The sequence below is a fragment of the Canis lupus genome, chromosome 1 (assembly GCF_003254725.2).
Source record: "Canis lupus dingo isolate Sandy chromosome 1, ASM325472v2, whole genome shotgun sequence".
Taxonomy (NCBI): domain Eukaryota; kingdom Metazoa; phylum Chordata; class Mammalia; order Carnivora; family Canidae; genus Canis; species Canis lupus.
Genome location: NC_064243.1, coordinates 1296641 through 1317663, shown reverse-complemented (window position 1 = coordinate 1317663; position 21023 = coordinate 1296641).

Genomic DNA, 21023 nt, shown 5'->3' with positions numbered 1-21023 from the left:
AGAGCAGGGCCTGACAGTTTGTGGGCTTGTTTTCTATGACCCCATCCTTGCGCTGAGCCCCAGAACATTAGAATAAAGTCCACCTCCGAAAAGCAAAAGGGACACGTAGCAAACGCGCCCCAGACCCCACACCCGTTGCTCCTCTTTAGGAAAAGTGGAGGCCGTCCTCTGGCGCCCCGTGTGCATGAAGGCTTTCAGCGGCTGTGGGCAGCTTCCCATCGTAGCCAGCTGTGAACGTTCTGTAGAATCAGGCGGTAAAGACTTCTGGAAGTTCCAGAAAGTGCATCTCAAAGCGTCTCTGTGGAACCGCGCTGCCACGGGCAAGCTACTCAGGCCTGCCACTGCCCACCATGTCTCCCCGGCCTCCAGCCCACAGAAAGGATACACTGAGGACGTGGGTTCACCAGACTTGCAGGAAAGTCTGCACAGTTTCACCTCAGTTTCTGGAAGATGTTTTTCTGGCCTCGCTGGGCGGCCTCCACCCCAAGACAAGCCCAGAGACGCCAAGCGGAGGTTCTCCAGGCTGTGTGCCCACTGGGATGCAATGTCCATGGTCACACACCCTCTGGACCCTCCATGGAACCTGCAGGCCCCACATGTGAGCTCAAGGATGTGGCCTGGGCTCCTCGCCACACGAGGGAGAGAGACAGAGAACAGGCATCTTGTGCATCCTTGGATGTGGGTCCGGAGTCTAGCTTGGCCACTCCTCGTGGGCATGACCTTGGCTGCGGGTGAAACCCGCGAACTTGTTCAGGCACAGTAGGGATGAGGTGGGCCGTGCCTCTGCAGACGTGCAGAGTGGGATACAAGGAAGTTTTTGTGAAGGGTCTGCAGAAAGAATGGACATCCCAGGCGCTGTTAGTTTTCCCTCGACAAGGACTGTTCCAGGTCAGCCCTGGTCCAGCCCGAGGGACCACCAGGGAGGGTGGAAGGCCCACCCCGCCCCTGTCTCCCTAGGTCACCGCCGACTGTGCTCTCTTACCCAGCTGGTGACTGGCTCTGGCCCTGAGCTCTGGCCCGGTGCCCCCTGGATGCTTCTCCCCTGGCACCTTGGCTCCAGGCTTTGAGCAGCGGGCTGGCTGCACATAGTGGAGTTGATTCTGGGGACAGGAAAATCCAGGGGAACGTCTGCTTCCAGCAGCATCATCAGCTCCCGTGGTCTGACAGTCGGTGAGAGGAGATGGGGGTACCAAAGGGCAGCACTTTGAGAAGCAGGCCTCCCCAGTAAAACGTCAGTTCAAGGACACAAGAAACATCCTGGTGTTAAGGGACAAATCCAACAGGCATCTGGGATTTTAGAACTTAGCAGCAGAGTAAGACCTGCTGAAACTCACCCTCCATCCCACGCATCCAGCGAGCTCACCAGCTCCTCCAAACTCTCCAACCGGCCCAGCCAGACAGACACTCACTCTGCACAAGGCAACTTCACCATAACACTTGCTGCCTGACAGCCGGGGCTTGCTGACCACCAGGGCTCCCTGACCACTGGGGCTGGCTGGCCATCAGAGCTGGCTGACCACTGGAGCTGGCTGGCCATCAGGGCCGGCTGGCCATCAGGGCTCATGACCACCAGAACTCCCTGACCACTGGGGCTGGCTGGCCATGTGGACTGGCTGACCATCACGGCTCAATGAGTTCATGGCTCATTGACCATTGAGGCAGGTGCCTGCATGTGGGAAGCCTAAAGTGCTCAAACTTCTTAGGCACTTCTCCAAATCAGGCACCTTGTTCTGATGCCCCATTACCCTGAGTTTACAGGGATGCATGAGCACGTGAAGAGCCCAGCACCCCAGAATTTGATGACCGTCTACCCAGTTGCTCATATGGATTATCAAAAATGGTCATATCTAGGGCTTTAAAAAACCACATTGGAAAAAAAGTTAGTTTATTTCAAGATTTTAAACATTTCACCACAATCTTTTCTCCTGACTCTTCTGTACTCTAATATATCAGCAAGCATAGAAATAAAGTTACTACAAACAGCTGGCCCAAATTATTCTTCCAGTTTATCTCTGTAAACACCCTCTGTGGGTTGCAGAATATGCATATTTTCTATGCTCCACATTTGGCTCATAGATATTGTTGTGAGCACTGGATAGTATGGTTAAAAATGTTTCTCTTTCATTTCTGAGTCTTTAATTTTATGTTTGAGCTCTGCATAAAAATAGCTTGTAATTGCTTTTTGACAGTAATAAGCCTAAGATTGTGACTCAAAAATTTGAGATATTATGTTCTTTTGTAATTGTATTCAATGAAAACATAGTTCAATGTGGAGCTTAAAAAAATCCCAGCTTCTGCAGCCTCTGTTCCACTGACAGCATTAAAGTTACAGCTGAAGTTACGTGGAAGTTGGTGCACCAGGCAGACCGATCAGGCCCAGGCTCATTTTCTAATGAGCTCTTTCTACCAAGAGAAAAAGCTTTCTGTGCAGAAGTTACAACAGAAAAAAGGAGACAATTTAGAACCCTGCATCATTCTGGCCTAACCCCCAGCTTGTGGCACATCTTGTGGCAAATCTCTGGCTTCATCGAAGCTACAAACCGACCGGAGAGTTCGTGCATCACACAAAAGTGCCTATACAAACGAAATAAGGTCAGAAATTAAAAAGCCAGAAGTATGCAAAGCTTTCCAAGTGTGAATTGAGATTGATACGTCTCTAAGCCGCAAAGACATTACCCAGGGATGGTGTGAGGTATTGGAAATTGGCTAACATGTTTTCCAGTGTAGCAGAAATCAAATAAAATATTCCAGAAACATGAAAGATAAATCTATTAATGAAGTCCCATAAATGTCAAGTCTGCATAGACTTCTCATTTATTCCTTGGTTGTCAAACTTAAATTTCTTCCACGAAGCAGAGGTACACAGATATCCCGTCCTTCGCATTAAATTAGCAGCTCTTAACGGGCCACTGTGAGGGGCACGGGACCCAGGAGGCCCCCAGGGTCTAGTCTGACGCTCTCTTTTCCACTTAATTCACATCACTGCCGTTTTTCTCAGCAGCAAGAAATAGCACAGAATCATTTCCAGCCGCGACCGGCATCATCTGAAAGCCAGGAGAGGCGGGGTGGTCATGGCCACAGCCCCAGGGAATGAAGTACAGCAGAGCCATGGTTTCCTCCCAGGCCACCGTCTCCGGTGTGACAGGTCAGAGCCCCGGCAGGTGGACATCACCACATGTGGGGCGTGTGCTCCACACACAAGACCAGGCCAACAAGCGGGACGGCTCAATGGCCAGTCACTTCCACCAGAAATCGAGCAGAGCAAACAAAACCCTTCCTTCTAAGCTTCAAGACCAATGGAGTAAATGTGTCCACATTCAAAGTAGAATCGGGTTTGTGAGAGACAAACTCTCATCTAACCGTGAGCATACACAGCTGCAGCCTGGCCGGGGAAGAGCGTGCACGTGGCCCCACCCCGGGCAGCCACCAGGGCAACAGGGCGGCAGCAACCACGCCTGAGGTGCCTGCTCGCTGCGAAGCCCCACGTCCCCATCGGTGGACACCTGGAGTTGAGACGGCTCACCATGTCTTAGGCGGCCTGTCAGCCTCAATGGAATTACTCTCCTGGCTCCTTGGGAAGTCCTTTGCTTTTTACCCATGACATCAGGTAAAACTACTTGCTGTAAAAAAAACAAAACAAAAAAAAAAAAAAAACAATCCAACATTTTAATGATTCAACATCTTAGATTCTTCTCACTTGTACAACTGCCCAAAGCAGTGTTTCCTGCGCCAACCTCCACCTCTCCCACACGTCCCCATCCTAGAGCCGGGGACACTCCTCGTCGGCCAGCAGGGGCAGGTAGCTGCCAGCTGTGAGAGGACTGTGAGCTTTGGTGGGTCACCAGCCATTTGCCCCCATGCTGCCCATTTCTATTTTATTTTTGGTATTATTATTTTTTAAATCCTAATAAGATATGTCTCAAGATTTCTAACATTGACTGTTCGTGCTGTTCTAAGTATTTGAATCCAATGCTCCCAATGAATAATTTCCTCAGGGCCAACACCATCTTTGGGACCTGCACGCGGTTCCCTCCACCAAAGGTTCTGATCAGGATGAGAACCACGTCTTGGGATTAGCATGTGCTTGGCTTGCAAGTGCTGCTGGATGTCGGTCGTTCTGAGGCACCGTGGAGACCCCAGATCCCATCTGGAGCGGCAGCATCCACACTCAAGGGTTCCCAGTTCTGGAGCTGCAGCCATGTCACTGACCTCGCTAATTGACCCCATCCTTTCTCTGGGGATTGCCATCTGCAGAGCCAGAAACCCTCATCACTAGAATCAGAGGGAGACTCAACTCTTCAACGAGGCTTCTCCCGGGAGGGTCCCCCGGGCCTTAATAAACATCCTCTGTGTCCCCGGGATGCACAGCACAACCCAGTGCCCAATATAGAACCACCTGCTCACATGACAGAGAGGTGTCCCCTTGTGTGTGGCTTCCCAGCCCTGCAGACTGGCCATTTGCATAAGCATCATCTTCTCCAACTGCCGAATACCAACACCTCTTTCAGTCTTCAGAGTTTGCACAGGATTTTTTTGTATTAACAAAAAACACCTTTTCTACTAAAACAAACAATTTGGAATTATGAGGACTATATACCCCGAATGCCTTTGCCTATCTTGGTGGCGTGGGCCCTGGGGTCACATCACCCCTTGCTCTGCCTGGGGTGCAGCCAGACTGGACCTGCTCTGGGTGGCAAGGCTCAGCAGACACACACACCACGGAGTACTTAGGCTTGTTATGTAATAAAGGAGTCACTCTTAAAGTTTTATAAACGTTAATATAGACATTTAACGTAAATTTCTTTGGAAATTAACCAGGAGATGACAGTTCTGCAAGTACCGCCGCCAAATGCTCACTTTTTACAGAGGCTTTAAAATGTAAGGGATTGCAAATCTAATGCCATATTCATGCTGCAAATTATTCTCCTTGGCATTGAAATATCCCTGCAATTAATTATCCCTGCAGTGAAGTATTATAAAGAAGCCCTCGACTGTTTGAGACAAAATTGTGAGGCTTTTCAGGATGCCAGAAGTCGAAGGGCCAGCAATCAATTCTATAACTCATTTTTATTATCTGCTCAACATTCCTCCAGGAGACTTTGCTCTGTGCACCCTGCACTGTGGGGTTCTGCTTCTCCAGTGCTGGTGGCCATGACCCACAAAGGGGAGGTCCCTCTTCCAGTGGCAGAGCACCTGGCCAGGTGCACTTCCTCATGGCCCGCTGCTCACTAACTGACTTCAGGACTCGGAAACATTTCTCAGACCCACTCACCATGACATCAGTAAGCCAGTCAGGGAGCAGCACCAATGGAGTGCTGTATCCTGAGGATGAAGAGACAGTCACAGGCTCTGCCCTCGGGAGGCGGACGCTGGAGTCGGCCAATGACGTCAAACAGAACAGCGAGTAGCAGAGTAAGGACTCTGGGAGCTTGGGAAGAGCAGCAAACCCACCACGGCCTGGCCCCGTGGAGGCCGGAGGCCGTGGAGGCCGCACCGAGGAAAAATGCTGACTTCCCGAAGATGTGAGGTCACATGAGGCCTGCTCCCTCCAGCATCCCCTTCTGTGAATGAGGCCCTTTCAGCAGAGTGCTGGGCTCTGCCTGGCTCCCGCATAAGGGGCTCCTCCCAATGCGCCCAGGCGCCCGGCTCCTGCATAAGGGGTGCCCCCAGATGCACCCGGGCTCCTGGCTCCCACGTAATGGGCACCCCCAGATGCGCCCACGCTAAACCTGTCAAGCCCTGGACTCTGCCTTCCTCCAGTTTCTCCATCAAACCAGCTCTGAGGCCAATGCAATCTCTCTCCGCAGCAGCTCTCCAGCCTACCACCCCCCCTCATCCTCCGACCACCTTCTCCACTCCTGACTCACCTGTGCAGGTGTACCCCTCATCCCCACACGAAGGACCCTTCCTGGGGAGCCATGGTTGCCACTGCCCTCATCACACTGCTAGTAAAGTGCAAGAGCATTTGAGGCACGTCAGTCCAAAGGCAGGCTGCAAATGCAGGCCGCCTGTGCTACAAATCCACCCGCCACCTGGCCGGTGAGTGACCTCACACCAGCTCTGAAGCCTTCTGCGTGCCAGAGTGTCTCCACTGCAGTCAGGTTCGGCATCAGTCAACATGCGTGACAATCACTGACATGATTTCAGTGTGTGGCCATCAAATCCAACTGTGCAGTCCGGCTCCCCCTCCACGGGAGGGAATACCCGAAGCTGTTATTTCCTGAGTCACCCTGCCACGGGAGGGACAACCGCGCTGCCTCACAGGCTTCCAGACCCCTGGAGCCAAGCATATGCAAGAGACAGTGCCGCTTCAAATGCCAAGTCCCCGTTACCCCGGGGTCAGTCACCTGAACACAGCACCCTGGCCTCCCGCTAGCACCTGCCCGGCTTGGCCACCAGTGTCTTGGGGAAGGGGCCTGGGAGTGGGGCGTCGCCAGGCTGCCTGGAGCTCTGGAGGGAGGGCGTGCAGAGAGTGGTTTGGGGCAGTGCCTTGCATGGGTTTACCCATGTGCATGGAGCCTTTCTTCTTTTTCTTCCTTTACTTCTGCAGGTTTGTTCTGAGAGATGGGGTGAGGCTGCAAAGAAGAGAAATACCTGTAACACTGCAGAATTTTGCGGCCCTCCCATCTGCTGTCCTCAGTAAACGTGGGCCCCAGATTCCCACAGTAGCTCAGGAAATGTAGATCCTGGGTCCATAGGACAAGGAACCTCCAAGGCCTCAGCAGGTGTGCAGGAACCAGAGCAGAGGGATGGAGGGGAACTAGCCTGGCTGAAGTTCTCAACCTCCCTGATTCAGTCTTTGCATCCTGGGTATGTAGGTTTTGCTTTTGTTTCAGTTCTGTGAACATGCAGAGGTGTGTGTGTGTTGAGGGGTTGGGGAAGGGAGACAAGAATCCCCTCTTATAACATTAAAACACCATTTCTGGGGGGCACCCGGGTGGCTCAGACGGTAGAGCGTCTGCCTTTGGCTCAGGTTGTGATCCCGGGGTCCTGGGATCGAGTCCCACATCCGGCTCCCTGCTCTGTGGGGAGTCTGCTCCTCCCTCTGCCCTCCCCCTGCTCATTCTCTCTCTCTCTCTCTCTCTCTCTCTCTCTCTCAAATAAATAAAATCTTTAAAAATAAATAAATCATCATTTCCCTCTGGCACCCTCCAAGCCACAGCAGCCACAAGGTCCAGACGGAGTGTCCCTTCGGCCCCTAAGACTAAAGCTCAAGGGCAGACATGCAGAGCCCATCCCTGCGTGAGTGACTGGGCCTGCGCGGGGTCATGTGGCGCAGTGGGGAGCACAAGAAACAGAAGTACCAGCTGAGATCTTTAGCAGCAAATTCAAACTCAAACCCGAAGCAGTGAGCTGGGCCACAGGCTGCATCCTGAGGAAACCTGCAGCACTGCCACCAGGTTGTCCCCTGTGAGGCCAGCTGGGTGGCTGTCCGACCAAGGGCGTCAGGGTCCTGAGGAACCTGCCCACAGTGACCACATGCAGGGCCACGAGGGCCCCAGGGGCTGAAATGCCCCATCACACAAGACCCAGGAAACTCAGCACCAAGCCTGCTGGCCCACCTGCACCAAGCCAGGGGCGCCGTGAGGTGGGCACCTGGGTGAGGGGAGCGTCTGCATGGGGGGGCAGGGGGCAGTGCGTGACCAGAACTCTGAGGATCACATGAATTAGGGAGACACAGAACAAACAGTGAAAGTCTGGCCAGAAATCAGAAAGGCATGTGTGAATTCAAACAGCTGAACAGAGTCTACACAAATATAAAAACTCTGTTTGAAGAAAACAGGATGAGAAAGGGCAAAGGGGCGTGTCAGGGTGTGCGAAGTCAGGGGCACCCGGCCCTGTCGGCCGCGGCCATGCCAGTCCCACCTGCTTCAGCGACATCCCGGCACCGTCGTTTCCTTTAAGAGCAGATCAGGAAGGAAAACTAAAATTCAGCTGATTCATACTGATTCTCAGTCAGAATAAGTAGTAACTAGGAAAGCTCTGCTCTCATAATAATCACAAGGGATCTTTAAAGGAGAATCCTGACCACACGGAAAGGCCTGGGTGCAGCACCAGAGCGTCCATAACACGACGGGATGGCCCTGGACGCCACGGTGGGCAGCAAACGTTGGGAACCCTTCCTCGGGAAAGGCGGGTTGTCTGTGTAATCCTCTTCCGAGGACAAAAGAAAGCAGCCCCACCGTCTCTTAGGGTTTTCCAAGTCAACTAAATAAAACACTAAAAATAGAGCCTGGCAATATCGGGCACGCAAAGCCCGAGGGATGGACCCAATTACCTACTGGTTCTTTTCCACTGTTAATGACTCTGTTCCTCGCCATTATTTTATGATGCTAACCTCGGCGCCCCCTCGCCCCCCGCAGCTCAGCACACCCCACACTTACATACCAAGTATTGCAAATTGTGCTTAATGACACAAAATAGTAGATCTCCTTATTTAAGAAAGACATTTCTTTTCCATCTGCTCTTTTTTTTTTTTTTTTTTTTTTCAGTATCTGATGTGTCCTTTCAAGATATCTATCTGGGATGGTAATAAAATATTTGATGACTCTATCTGTGGTTGGTCTACAGTTAGACGTTCATGTCATACAGAATTCAAAAAAAATGAATTCTAATGTTTTTTGAATGGGACATTTCCCTTTATTCCTGCCACATTATTGAATCTTGTTTACAGAACACTGGGCTTTCATGATATTCAACTGAGCTTAAAAGATCCTTTCCAGGGGCGCCGGGTGGCTCGGTTGGTTGAGCGTCTATCTGACTCTTGATTTCTGCTCAGGTCATGATCTCAGGGTCAGGAGATGAGCCCCAAGTCAGGCTCTGCACGGAGCATAGAGCCTGCTCGTGATTCTCCCTCCCTCCCCGTCTGCTCCTCATCCCCCTAAAACAAATACTTTCCACCCAAAAAGTAGAGGAAATACATTCTAGTAATATCCATGAGTGAATCTAGCCTTAACATTGCTCACCTACAGATTATAAAATTGAAACTTTGTGGATGGTTTCTGATACATCCACATGTGTCCAATGTAGCTCACATGAAAACAGACCTGGAATGCAGGTGACAAATCCAGATTTAAAGTGTTGAAATCAGGTGGAACTCTTCCTCCTCAGACTCGTCCAGCCGCCAGCCTCTGCTCAGCCCGACATGCGGGGGAGCCCCGAGCAGCACCCGTGGAAGGTATATCTGGGGCCTGCGACAGGTGTGCATATGTCCCGGTGGGGGGACAGACGAAACAGCCCCCTGCTGTTGGGAGACAGTGCAAGGGAGGCTACCCTGCATTTTGGGAGCTCAGGCCACCACTCAAGAGCCCCACACTGGACCTTTCGCAACCTCGGCCGCATGCCACCATCTGAGGACACTGCTGGAGTCCAAGAGCAGAACAGGGTCAGGCCCACCCAGGCAAGCTCACTGTCTCACCCCCTGGTGGCCACTGACCCTGTGCCCTCCCTGCCCCACACCCCTCGGCCTCTGGCTCCACTTAGCTCCCGACACCACTTGGGCCCAAACCTGGATGATTTCACCCAGAGTACCCAGCAAGGCTCACTCTCCTGAGGGCACGCTCTTCATTTCACCTGCTCATGTGGAGCTATCAGTGCCTCTTCGTTTTTGTTGTTATTGTTTTTTAAAGATTTTATTTATTTATGATAGAGAGAGAGAGAGAGAGAGGCAGAGTCACAGGCAGAGGGAGGGGCAGGCTCCATGCCGGGATCCCGATGCGGGGCTCGATCCCGGGACTACAGGATCGTGCCCTGGGCCAAAGGCAGGCGCTAAACCACTGAGCCACCCAGGGATCCCAATCAGTGCCTCTTCGTAATCTTGGGCTGGAGAAGTACTTTCTAGGCAAGACAAGTAGTGCCCCTCACAGCTGCAATCATCTGCCTTAAGAACAAAATGAAGGGTGCCTGGGGGGAATCCGTGGTTGAGCATCTGCTTCAGCTCAGGTTGTGATCCCGGGGTCCAGGGATCGAGTCTCACGTCAGGCTCCCTGCATGGGGCCTGCTTCTCCCTCTGCCTATGTCTCTGCCTCTCTCTGGGTCTCTCATGAATAAATAAATGAAATCTTAAAAAAAAAAAAAAAAAAGAACAAAATGAAGCAAAACCAAAAAAGCACAATGAAAAGATAAACAATACTTGAGATAATTTTTACAGCATATATTTAAAAAAGGGCTACTGTCTTTGTATATTTTATATAGTAATATCCTTACATTCTACATCAAGAAGAAAAATATGAACAGATAACCATGCTCTGGAATTTAGTTTGGGGCCATATTGAAATTTTGCATATACTTTATTAAAAGGAGGTCTTCGATTTAAAAAAAATGCTTTTAAAGGAAACAAATAAAAGAGGATTATATGATACGACCCTATGTATTTCAGGCAGGAGTGCTGTGTGCACACAAGTCCAAAGAGAAGCACATACAGTGTTAGCACCAGCTGTCTCCAGACGCTGAAGTGGTTTCTTTTTTATTCTCCTCATTTTTCCTCTCTACTTACCTGTATCTTTATAGTTTTGCAATCAAAGCTCTGCCTTCCCATACTTTTCTCCCACGTGAACCTGATGCAAATGCCACCCTCTAGCTGGCCTCTCGCTTACCTTCCTGGGACACCAGGTATCCCTGCCCCTCCAAAATATCCAAAACCTCTATGCAAGTATATGCCCCCTATCCAGGAGACTGTGAGTCCCACAGAGGACAGCTTGCCCTCACATGGGGAATTGGGAGGCTGCACAGCTCAGCCACGTGCTGGTCACCCTCTGCTCTCACCTGTTTGCACCTGTGCATCCTCACCTTCCCCCACAGGACATTGCACACACATTGGGGTTGGATGAGTTTATGGAGTGACCAGCTACTGACCTCACCAGTTACTCTCACAAATGAACAGAGTACGGTCTGGTCTTGAAGTATTCTGAGGACTTGGGAGTATTCAGGAAGAGAGAACCCCCAGTAACCTCTGCGGGCTGCAGCTGGCCCTCAGCCACCCCACAATGCAGCACGGGAGGGCAAGCAGTTGGCAGGACTTGGCGTCGACCTCAAGAGTAGCAGCATCAGTGACGACACCCAGGGCCCATATGAGTGGGGTCTCGGGGAGGAGAGGGCAGAAGCCCAGGTCTCGGGCGGGTAATAGAGCACTTTTGACTGGACCTTTCTCCTCTGGACTCAGCCTGAGCAGTTGGGCAGGAGTGCGGGCAGGGGTGCAGGTAGAGCGAGGAGGGCAGGCGCCCTGAGCACCCCTCCCTGACCACGCGCTAGGGTCGCAGCTGACAGTGCCCATCCCCGGTAAGAGAGTGCAGCAGGCGTTCTAGGAAGATGCCCCCAGCCCAGCTCCCGGCCCCCCTGTCGCCTGCAGGAGGCTTGCTTACACTCCCATCCACCGTCCACAGCAGCTTCTACTCCCTAGACAATGAAAACAGAACCCCCGGGGGAAATCACAAGGTCTGAGAGGCTCCAGGGCTGGGAGGGAAGACGGGAAGATGGGGAAGATGCGGAAGCTGGAAGCCTCCATGAGATCCAGTAGTAGGAACATGAAACGAGCACACAGTTACCCTCAGAGCACACAGGGGAGGAGGCACTGGGAGGACAGAGGTGAGCTGTGCTGCTGGAGCAGAGAACTCAGGTGGGTGAGTGCACACTCCAGGCCCCGGGCTTGTGGGGCGACTCGGGGAGGAGCTCTCTGCCAAAGCCGCCAGCGTGGGGATGAGATCGAGGCTGTGGGGAAAGACCCCTCACAGCACCAAGGGAGAATGGCCATTGACAGGTCATGGAAGGCCAAGAGGAAAGTCCACACACAGCACAAGGCAGGGGACCACAGACCCCTCTGCTCATGCCCCCTGCAGGCCGGCAGGTGTGGCCTGGGGAACCACAGAGCCCGGAAAGCACTGTGACTTTGAGAAATGCAGGTGAGAAGTAGATGCAAACTGTGTCTGCTAAGTTGGAGCCGCTTCAGAAAGATGCTCACCGCTGCCGACCCATGTGTCTCCATCCGTCTGTGGTGTACGTTTCCAACACAAACACATTCCACTTTAACATTACCTTTGAAATTAAAGTTTCCAGAGCCTTACGATGAAATTTATGTCAAATTAATTTCTGGGGCTCAATGAAGCTTAAAATGAATTCATAATGAGGTGCACTTAAGAGGTGTATATAGGGGTTTGGGGGGGCAATCAAAGAGGTCCCCTTCCTGCCGTTAACTCTAATTCCATGATTATGACACATTCTTTCCCAGCACAGCACATAATGTAAGGAATGATGTGCTCCTACAATTACTGTATATGCAGAATGCGCGGCCAGATTAAAGCCGGATATTGCCGCACTATTATTACCATTATTATTATTAGTTAATTGGGTATCGACAATGTGCACACTTATATGAGACATAATGAAGAGAGAGTTCCTATGCTGCAGATTTATAATTTAATTTAGACATTCTTATAATTCCAATATAACACATGAAACCTGAGAAAATGATTGTCTCAAAAGGGCCAGATACCAAAAAATGTGTGCTCACGACTCCGAATGACCCCTGCGTGATTCCCATTGGGTACAGATGAAGAGTACACCATTTAAGAGGCTATGACTTCATAGAAAACAAGGTATTTTCCATTCTTCATATGCAAATATTAAAACTTTAAGGGCATGTATTAAATAAATTTAGTTTCTGCAGCTAGTGCAATGTGGAGTGCTGTGAAGATGCTGGAAAGTGTGCGTTGATTCCTTAATCCACTTATCATGTACTTCAACTCTCAATTTTGTGATTATTACATTTGGGCTGAGAACCAACACATTGTTTAATATAGCTTAAATCAGATTCCTGGGCAGCCTGGGTGGCTCAGTGATTTAGTGCCACCTTCAGCCCAGGGCCTGATCCTGGAGACCCGGGATCGAGTCCCACATCAGGCTCCCTGCATGGAGCCTGCTTCTCCCTCTGCCTGTGTCTCTGCCTCTCTCTCTCTCTCTCTCTGTCTCTCTCTGTCTCTGTGTGTGTGTGTGTGTGTGTGTGTGTGTATGTCTCATGAATAAATAAATAAAATCTTTTTCAAAAAAAATCAGATTCCTAATGATACATGTGTGTGTGTTTGTGCATGCTCTATGTTCCTGATGACACACATTCAATCACAGCATTTGCGTCTGGGGCAAAGTCATGAAGATGGTGAATTCCATAGTGATCTTGAGAAAAGGCCCAATGAGGACAACTACTCCAGGGCAAGGACAGCAGGAATCATTTGGACCCAAGCCACAAGCCACCCCGTGACATGAGCCATCCCTGCCCTGAACTGTCTGGGCAACACTGTGAGGCTGTCAACGTTGCAAGCCTCAGAGGTAAGGCTGTAGGAGACAGGTCACTGTCTAGGCTATTTCACGGTGCCGCCCGTAAAAGACAAACATTCAACAAAAAACACACAGTACCTTCTCTGTTTTTAAAGTAGGCTCCACGTCCAGTGCAGAGCCCAGCATGGGTTTGAACTCACAACCCCGAGATCAAGACCTGAGCTGAGATCAAGAGTCGGGGTCCCCACAGCCCCCTCTTGTCAAGGAATGAGATACTTCCCCCTGCAACACCCGCACTTCCACTAAGCATTGGAACCAGCCAACCACATGGTTAGTGGGACGTCATCATAGTTGCACAATTAGCTGTAAAGACCCAATGCCAGGCAGGTCAGCAATACAGAGATTGAGGGAGTGGCCTGAGCATACAGTAATTCACAAGCTAGACGTGAATCTTGAGAGTGATCACGAAGGACTTGTGCAGACTGCCAGGGGACTCAGGGCCAGCGTCCCAGAGGTGTCAGGGCCAACATCCCAGAGGACTCAGGGCCAGCATCTCAGGAGTCTCAAGCATCTGTGAGACTTGATGGCAGCTCTGTGGACAATCTGGCCTCCTTGTCACACCTTCCAATTTTGCCTCTATTTCCTTTTAGACTGATCTTTTCATTCTGTTTTTTAATGTTTGGTTCTTATAGATGAAACTTCAAACCTTTTTTTGGAACAACTCATGACATAAATGCATATTCAATTAGCTAAATAAAATTCTGAGTGCTCATTATTTCATCCGTGCCATGTACATAAAGCCTACTGAGCTGCTACACTTGTTATTTAACTAGATGAGCTAGATCTTCATTTCAATACGTCAAAATACCAATAATCTAAATTAATAAATATTTAATTAGATAGCTATAAAACGTAATATCAACTCACTTCATTAATTGTTCCAGTGGATATTCACAAAACTCCCGCTGTTTCTGAGTGCAACTTATACTTTGGTGAGATGTCCTCACACCCAAGTTCCTGAGCGCAGGCCAGCTTTGCCAAGACACCTGGTCAGCTGTAATTTAAGCCAGCTCCTACATTTTGAAAAATGGACCCTTATATATTTGCAAATTAAAACATTGTTATATATAGGAACCAGAACACAATACTGGAAAGAAAAAAAAAAAAAAAGCCATGGCTCTGTGAGATAACACCCACAAAATCAGCAAATCAGAGCATAAAATATTCACATGCCTACCAGTTACGATGAAAGATTATCTGGACAGCTCCTCAGGATCCTCTCCTGTCCTGCCTCACTGCCCCCTGTTCCGCCCCAGCCCCCCATCCTGCCCCAGGTTCCCCTATCCTGCCCCAGCCCCCACATCCTGCACTAGCCCCCCCAGTCCTGCCCAAGTCCCCATCCTGCCCCAGGTCCCCTGTCCTGCCTCACCGCCCCCTGTCCTGCTCCAGGTCCCCTGTCCTGCCTCACTCCCTCCTGTCTTGCCCCAGCCACCCCCTGTCCTGCCCCAGGCCCCCGTCCTGCCCCAGGTCCCCCATCCTGCCTTACCGCCCCCTGTGCTGCCTCACCATCCCCCCATTCTGTCCTCCCCAGGCCCTGTCGACACAGCTCCAAAGCCCTCTTGAAACAACTCCAGGCTACATGATGCAGAACCAGAGCTGGGAATTTGTGGCAAAGGAAAGCCTCATTTTTAATAATTATTTGCTGTAGCAAGAAGGATACTTGCCCAAAACATTCTTAAGACAGAAGCCAATGAAAATATGTTTCCAAACAACCCTGCAATCATAACAGATAACAGCAAACACCGGCCAGAAAAATGTTTTCTGCCACTTCCAAATCTTCAGCATTTGGGGTTTTTTCAAGCAGCTGCCTTCCATGTAGAGAAAGTGCCGGACAAAAGGAGACAGCTCGAGGTGGTGCGCTCCCTCCCTGCAGCCCAGGTCCCTGCCTCCCAGGATGGGCCAGAACAGTCGGCTCACCCCATCTCCCCCAGTCAGCTCACCCCATTCCCCCCAGTCGGCTCACGCCATCCCCCCAGTCACAGGCTCCGTGTCTGCTTCCCAAATAACCCAAATGGCCCTGGGTGGGGATGGGGATGGCCGTGAGTGGTGGGAGGAGGAAATCATGGGCCTGTCCAAGGCTGGATTTACAGCAGCGCCTCTACGCAGGTAACCAGAATGCTGTGGGTGCTCACTGCCACGCTAGGGCTGCTGGGTCTCCTTACAAAACCTTGATTACGATGTCTGATCAGTCAGTGAGCATCGGAGTCTTGATGTCAGGGTTGTAAGTTCAAGTCCCACTTTGCGTGTGGGGCCTACCACACACACACACACTATGCTTTTATTCCATATGTTACACATATCCACTTTTTTCCAGGATTTTGATGACTGTGCCTCCGTATAACTCCTTTCCTTGGATGCCTATGTATTTTATTTTGTGCATTTTAAAGCCAGAGCTCCAGCAGACCCCCGACGTCCCAGCACGTGGTGGGTTAGAGCTCCGCCCTAAACCACCAGGCTCCTAGTGCAGCCCCCACCCCCCCCACCCAAACCACCTGGCGAAGGGCGTACTGGCCTAAGGGTAAAGCTGCGTAAACCTGACTGCAGAGAATCTCCGCGGGAGCCAGTCAAGGGGTTCTTGTCCTTCCCCTAGAGCTGCCCGAGGGTGAGGCTGACCCAAGTCCAGACCAAGGCTGGTTCTCTGGGCTGCAGCAGGGGGTGCGAGCTCTCCCAGCTGCTCCTGCTGACATCCTGCTGGCACCCTGCTTCCCCACCAGGTGCACTTCACCGTTTCCAGAGCCCACTCGAGCCAGCCGTTCCCTCTCCGAGCAAACAGTACGGAGGGCAGGCTGCTCCTCGCCAGACTGCCGCAGCGGGCCGGGCCATGGTTTCTGCTTCCCAGCTTGTGCTTTCCCCCTCCAGGGGCAGGAGGACCACCGATCGCCCATGAGAGGTCCCACGGTTTCTCCTTGTCTTCCCCTTCCCCCGGCTGCGTGCAGTCTCCACCGGGTCAGGCACCCTCAGGCGTCCTGCACCCCTGCCAGGCACCCACGCTGGCACGTGCCCCTGATGGAGGTGGCATGCTCCAAAGTCATTCCAAGCAGAGCCCCCGCATTTTCCACATTCCTGCAGATGCTCTAGGCACACAACTGAGCTGCCTCCTCCTCCATCGCACCATTGTCTTCCTTCGCCTGAGGTCACTGCGGGCTGTGCTCTTCCCCACATCCGTGCCAGAGCCCCTGCTGCGCCTCTGGAACGCGTCTGCGCTTCGGGCAGCAGCTCCAGGTAAGCACCTGCATCCACTCCGTGGCTCAGCTGACTCCCAACACCCGATCCTGGGACCATTCCTGGATTCTCCCCCCCACATGGCCACCAACTGCCCGTCACAAACCCAGAAGGTCTCAAGTTCGAAAATCAGCACATGTCCTTGTTCGTGGAAATTTCTAAACTAATATCTGCAAACACGGGTTGTGTCTGTGGAGTCGCTGCAGAAGGCAACTTGTGTGGGGTGCACAAGCCCGGGCAAAGCCAGCGCGGGTAAAATCAGCTTGTGCCAGGACTCTGTGTCCTCACCTGAAGTGTGTTGTCAGCAATCACACGCTGGCCTGTCGCAGGTATGAACCCAAGAGGGGAGACATGCGAGTGCAGGCTGCCTGCCATGCGTCTGACCTGCACACGTCTGCTCGTTAGAATTAAGAGCTGTCGGCTGAGGATAACCTGCTCCAGCCGGGAAAGAAAGGGCGCATGAGAGGTGCTCACATCTGCGAGTCCCTGCTGAGGGGCCCTCGCATGTCCCCTCCCACCAGCTCTGTGGCGAGCTCTGGGCTACCTGTCCCAGGTCCCCGACTCCAGCACCACGCCCGCCTAGCCAGCCCCTACTGCACACACACTACTACCAGCTGTGATGTCCCCAGAGCACCAGAGGGCACCACCCCGGGTGGTGGCCATAGGCTCAGAGGCTGGCACCACAGGCCACACTACCACCATCCAGCACCCACCCCCAAGCACAGTGGTCATCCTGAGAATACCCAAGTATCCCACAGTCTCCATTTCAAGGGGTAGAGAAACATGAAACCCATCCGCGGTCACACTCCGTCAATAATGTACAATATATTTACTTTACAATTTTTGAAAAGTCCTTTAAAGATTTGCCCTCTAGGAACCTCAGCTTTGAGTCCGCAGAAACGTCAGCCTCTGTGGAGTCGCGTTCCCCCGTGGTTGACCGTGTGAGCAAGCTCTGCACTGTTCCTGAATGTGCTCTAGAAATAGGGGGAAGCCGGGACTATCATTCCAAGTGGGGAGACGTCCAACTGTTTGTCCAAGGATGAGTCTAAGAATGTCTGAGAGCGTCTGGGTTCATCTGCTTGGACGCAACTTCTTCATCTGCTACGACTCAAGATGAACAATGATGAAACCTGACGTTCTTCGTGTCTCCCAGCCGCTGATCCCCCACCCCATGCCGAGCGCACACACGCATCACTGCAGGCATAGTGGGTGCGATTTTAAAATAAAACAATGTCCAAATCCCAAAGAAATCACAATGTGTTGGTCAGATTGGGATCGATGTCATGCAATAAACACAATCATGCGAGACAGAGGCTCCATGTGATTCCCGCCTGGGCGTTTTCCGTCCTCAAGTGACGTGAAAGACTCGCAGAGTCGCAGCGGAGACGACCAAGCCTCAATTCTTCAGCCTCCTCTTACCTCCCCATGTCTGAGCAGTTTCTCCTCGACTCCCAGACCAGCCTCCGGACCTCGGCGGGGCATGCGGGGAGGGGGGGAGGTCCCGCACCCGCCACCCCAGGGGGGCGGGGAAACCAGAGGGGAGGAAAGCAGAAGCCTGCTCTGCCCATGCCCGCGCCACCCTCAGTGTCACAGTGGCCGCCCACGCAGACGGTGGGAAACTCCACCACCAGGCCAGGCGTGTGTTCAGGAATTTCTGAAGTCAGGTGTGTCTCCTTCTGGTCAGTTGAGCCTCCACCCAGAGAGGAGAGCTCCGGCCTGCGCCTCCAGAAACCGCCGTCCCTTGGTGCCCGGCTGCGCGGTGCCCGCTCGGCGCAAACCGCGCCTGCTCTGCGCTCCTGATGCCGCCTGTGAAAGTCCGTTCTCCGTGTAAGATGTTGTGGCGTGAACCGTCCTCCAGCCTCGCGTGGACAGGAGGTCCCAGGAGCCAAACCACATTTAGGCAGAGGATTTCAGGTCAATCTGGTTTAATTATGAGCACTGAGGTCTACGGCAGGTTCTGCCATTAGTTCGCTGTCCTGGTCAATGAGCAATTCTGGCTCAATCTGGCTCCTCCACCAAACACCTGCTTTACTGCAAACTGCTCAAAAACTCTGGCTCAGCAGACCTGATGGAGAACACACGCATGAACCTGGGTCGTGAGAGGGCCACGCGCACCTGCCAACGGGGATGCCCACGGCAAGGCACCTGTGAGTGCAGATGGACTGGTTTTAGGATGTTTTCTTTCACAGTGGAATTTAAATGAATCCACCTACTCAGCTGCTCTCACCACATCAGACACCATGTGTGTCTACGCCCCAGGCACTCACTTGGCCTTCACATCCCTCCCTTGCTTCACCTCGCCTGGGACGCAGCTCTGGGTGCCACGCACACCCCCGAGTCACAACGCCCCCGACCCCCCCTCTGCATCCCGTCCTGGGACTCTGATCCAGCTCTGCTCCCATGCTGTCCCCTCCACCCCAGGCACCCTCACCTCACCTGCTCCCCATCCCATCCCCCTGCCCCGGGCACCCCCACCTCACCTGCTCCCCATCCCATCCCCCTGCCCCGGGCACCCCCACCTCACCCCTCCCTGTCCCAACCCCTGCCCTGGGCACCCCCGCTTCACCCGCTCCCCATCCCATCCCCCTGCCCCGGGCACCCCCACCTCACCCCTCCCGTCCCAACCCCTGCCCTGGGCACCCCCACCTCACCCGCTCCCCATCCCATCCCCCTGCCCCGGGCACCCCCACCTCACCCGCTCCCCATCCCATCCCCCTGCCCCGGGCACCCCCACCGTGTGGGTCCGGCCGGCTCCCCACCCAAGTCCTGACTGGCCCCCTGGCCCTCCTGCTCTCTCCAGACCCTCTGACTTGTCTCCATCCATCTCAACAGCAGACTCTGCATCTGAGCCTCTGCTCAGTCACTTTGCTTCATACCATCTCCTCCTGACCCCACGCACACACTCTGGGGCTTCCTCCCACCATCCCCTGGGGAATTCCTGCCATCGAACTGATTCCATGACTCTCGGTGTCACTGCACTGTGTGCATTGAAAGGTCGTTGTAGACCTCTGTACCTGCTCCTTCACTAGGACTTGGACGTTTGAGCCATGTTCACTATGTTTCTGGCTGTGGCCTTGCGCATGACACCCAGCGGTTGTTGGACGAATGTTCTCTAAACTCGTGAGGGGCTGGCCCAGGCACAGGGTGTGTGGGGTGGTGACTGCAGGCCCCACTCTCACCGGCAGGTCTTCACAGATTCCCTGTTCTCTGGATTTCCCAGAATCCACCCCCTGGGAGAAGCAAGGGGTACCTTCACCACCGAGATGACTGGCAGAACCTGAGGTGCTTAGCTGATGGCTCCGCTTCGAGGAGAGGCAAGTGCTCAGGGACCCGAGGGGCTCAGTAAGCACGGCCCCCAGCACAGGGTGTGCCGCAGAGGAGGCCATCAGCCTCCCAGCCCCAGCGCCCCTCCTCCCCACAGGGGATGTGCTGGGACAGTGCCTGCGACCCTTTGGCCACAAGGGTTCCCAGCTCACCTGTCAACTGCGAGGACACCTGGGAGTGAAAAAGCAAACATCTCAGCCGCCGATAGAGGCACCATTACAATATTGTCAGTGTCGGACTCTGAGCAGTGCCACTGTCTAGATGGCAAACCTTCTGCAAGTCTGGGGGTTTCCTTCAATGAAAGGAAGAGGACGGAGGATGCCTGGGGGCCCGGTGGTTGAGTGTCTGCCTCGGCTCAGGGCATGACACCAGGGTCCTGGGATCGAGTCCCACATGGGGCTCCCTGCAGGGAGCCTGCTACTCCCTCTGCCTGTGTCTCTGCCTCTCTCTGTGTGTCTTTCATGAATAAATAAATAAAATCTTAAAAAAAAAAAAAAAAAAAAAGCAAAGCCAAGCTGCTCTCCAGCGCCCACTCTTGGCGCTGGGCAGCTCCCCTCTGCTATCCCCGAGCGATCCACCCGCCCGGACAGCACAAGTCTCCAGCAACAGGCTTCTGTCACTCGGCTTGTTGAGAAGACTTGTCCGTGTGGTGAATAAGCATGCCAGTCCTTGTGCTTCCGGGTGACATGGGTCCATGGCACCTGCGACTCCATTCATCAGCATGGACGCAGGCTTGTTTCTGTTTCCGGCCACTGCGAATGCACGGCTGCAAATGTCCACGTCAGGGATTTCGCGTGGGCATGTGTTCATTTCCCTTGGCCTCACCGAGGATGGGAGCTGCTGCCGGGTCAGATGTGAGCCCTGTGTTCCATGCTTGGAGGACCTGCCAGCTGTTCCTTCCACGGTAGCTGTGACATTCCATGTTCCTGCCAACATGACAGACGGCTCCAGTCTCTCCGGATCCTCGCCCAGACCCAAGTCTTTCCCATGGGTTTGAGCACAGCCATCCTGGGGGTGAGGGGTCCAGGTTTGGATCCATGCCTCTTCAGGAGCTGGTAGGCCCCATCCGGCTTCCCTGAGCCGTGTCCGTACTAGGTCCTTCACGACTGAGCTGTTAGGGCTCTTTATACACTTGGGATACGAGTCCTCGC